The 3,343-nt window shown below is 28.4% G+C and overlaps 1 pseudogene; it reads right to left on the bottom strand.

The window, feature by feature from the left end:
• Nucleotides 1-598: 598 nt before the first annotated feature.
• LOC124420596 overlaps nucleotides 599-3,343 on the bottom strand; it is a 9,483-nt pseudogene continuing 6,738 nt past the window's right edge.

Raw genomic sequence — 3,343 nt, 5'->3', positions numbered from 1 at the left:
CGATAGCAAATCAAAACATGAATCGACCTCCGTTTAAATTTTTTTTCGTACTTGATGTCGGCTGTTGTGATGCAACAAACTTTGAGAAACCGATTAAAAAGTTTTTATACTTAAAAAATAACAAATATTGTGTGTGCACCAAAACAGCCAATAGTCATCGATAGAGAATCGATTAAGAAATCGGTAACTATATTGATTTTTTTCCGAAGTATTTTCTATTGAACGCTATGACGCAACAAACTTTAACACCTTCACAAATCTAATGGAAAATTAAGGAAATAAGTTTTCATACAAAAAAATTTTAAATATTCCGTGTGCACCAAAACAGTTAATAGTGGTCGATAGAGAATCGATCCCTATACCGATTTTTTCCGGAGTACTTTCTACTGGACGCTATGACGCAACAAACTTTGACAACTTAACAAAATCTGGCAAAAATGAAGAAAAAGTTTTTATACAAAATAAATTTCAAATATTCTGTGTGCACCAAAACAGTTAATAGTGATCGATAGAGAATCTATTAAAGAATCGATCCCTATATCGATTTTTTCTGGAGTACTTTCTACTGGACGCTATGACGCAACAAACTTTGACAATTTCACAAATCTAATGGAAAAATAAGAAAAAAGTTTTTAACAAAAAATTTTTAAAATATTCCGTGTGCACCAAAACAGTTAATAGAGATCGTTAGAGAATCGACTAAAGAATCGATCCCTATATCGATTTTTCAGAAGTACTTTCTACTGGACGCTATGACGCAACAATTTCACAAGTCTAATGGAAAAATAAGCAAGAGTACTTTCTAGTGGACGCTATGCAACAAACTTTGACAATTTCACAAAACTAATGGAAAAATAACGAAAAAGTTTTTATCCAAAAAATGTTTAAAATATTCCGTGTGCACCAAAACAGTTAATAGATCGATATAGGGATCGATTAAAGAATCGATCCCAATATCGATTTCTTTCGGAGTACTTTCTATTGGACGCTGCGACGCAACAAACTTTGACAACTTCACAAATCTAATGGAAATAAGGAAACAAAAAAATTAAATATTTCATGTGCACCAAAACAATTAATAGTGATCGATAAGAATCGATTAAGTAATCGATCCCTGTATAATTTTTTCCCAGGGTGCTAACATATTTACAAGTCTGTCGAAAAAAGATGAAAAGAAAAAAATTAGAAAGCACCCCGGGAAAAATTGTGTATATCGATTCCCTATCGATCACTATTTACTATTTTGGTGCATACGGAATATTAAAATTTTTTTCGTCAAAACATCTATTAGATAGCACTCCGGGAAAAAATTTATATAGTGATTGATTCCTTACTCGATTTCCTATCGACCACTATTAGCTTTTATAGTGCACACTGAATATTTTTTATGTGTAAAAACTATTTCATCTTTTCCTTTAATTTCTTAAAGTTTGTTGGATCATAACCAGGATGAGAAAACAATACGAAGATCGATGGTGTTATTGATTTTACATCAAGGAATATTATAGGAATATATTTTTAAGCAAAACACGTCTTGTAAAATTTTTTAAAGTTTGCTGTGTCATGATATCTGATAAAAAGTACTTAGACGAGAAATAAATTCGATTCCCTTTTGTTTAATATATTCAATTTTGGTGCACTATTAATTTTTTTCAGTTTATGTCAATATTTCCAAAATTAATAAATAAATCATTGGTTTTTTGTTTTGGTTTGTTTTCTTTTATTTACATTTTTTTATGTTTATTAATAATGCATGCAGAAAAAGTACATTTTTTGCAACCCTGAAAAAAGTTTATCAAAACTGAAAAAAGTTTGTTAAAATGTTTGTTTTCTTAATAGAGATAAAATTTAATAATAGAAAAACAAAAATGAAAAGTTGATTTAAAAAATTCAATTATTTAAATGAAATATGTATATCTCATATTTTTCTTATATTTTATATCAAACAAAATATGAAAAATAATTAAAACTTCTTTAATGTCAAAAAATATATAGTGTACTATGAAATCTAGTACTTATGAGATTTCGAGCCAAATCTATTTGATTTGAACTAGATTTCCCAAACCAAAAAGAAATATATACTTCGTATATTAGTCGGTAAATATTTTGCACGGAAGATTTTTTTAAACCATATTCCAAGGAGTACTCGACACTTCTTAGAATCTCTGTAATATACGAGCAAAAATTGTACTGACAAGAAGACAATTTTCCAAGGATCTACTTCTACCATATTCCAAGGAGTTTACCAGCAACGATTTTACTGACCATCTTGGAGGAAGCCAATTTACCAAGCAACTATAGTTCCAAGACTATTATATAAGACCTGGTTCACACTAGGAAACTTTTGATTTTTGTGTGTGAGAGAGAGAATATTATCTCTTTCGCTCACACACAAAATCAAAAGTTTCTCATCAAAAGTTTTCCAGTGTGAACCAGGTTTAAGCAATTTATTTTTCCCCAGTGTTGTTGCCAATTAATAACCAAAAAAAAGATTTTATTCTCTGGTATCTGGACGTATGTTATGAATTCGCATTGTTATTCAATCAGCTGATAATTACTTTCTTAGTTCGACTGGTTTACGTAGCTGTCAAAGTTTGTTATTGATTACATTTTTAAATTAAAAAATTTCCGTTAAGCGGAGATAAACTTCGTTAATATTTTGAATTAGTTATGTAAAAATCTAAAAGTACCAAGCATCTCGTAAACAAATATCATTTTATTTAAATAATGGCATAAATGGTATGTATACAAATATGTTATTTAGGAAAAATATTTTTTCTATTACATGTTAACATATTAAATAATATTGGTTTATATTTTATATTAACCAAAGTAAATTAATAAATTAGCGACACGAGTTGTTGTACAACAAACGTCTACAAAAACCACAGGCAATTTGTTTTCGTTCGAAATACTAACTTGTCAAAATTTGTTTACAAAAATGAACCAATAATTAATGGAAAATATGGCATTATTGTTGTACTTTCCAAAAATATGATTTATATTAAAAGTCACAAAATTTTCTTTATTTTTTAAAAATTAGAACATTTTTAGAAATATTATACACTTAAAATACACCTTTTCACATTAAAAACTACAAATTACTCAGAAATTTGTACAAAAGCCAGCGTTAAAATGAAAACAAATATGGCAACATAAACATTTTTGACAAGTAAGTCCACAAATAGCAAGTTTAATAAAAATAGTCAGCTGTTCAAATGAGTCTAGTTTATAAACAAGATATATTAATTATAAGGTAGTGTTATCAGAACAGCTGATCGTTTTTTGCTACTATGTTCATTTTTCGCCGTGGTGTAGAATTAATGTCAAACTTTGTTTAAAT

This window comes from Lucilia cuprina, chromosome 6 (genome assembly GCF_022045245.1).
Source record: "Lucilia cuprina isolate Lc7/37 chromosome 6, ASM2204524v1, whole genome shotgun sequence".
In the NCBI taxonomy this organism is placed as follows: domain Eukaryota; kingdom Metazoa; phylum Arthropoda; class Insecta; order Diptera; family Calliphoridae; genus Lucilia; species Lucilia cuprina.
This window is presented reverse-complemented; position numbering and strand designations above follow the sequence as displayed.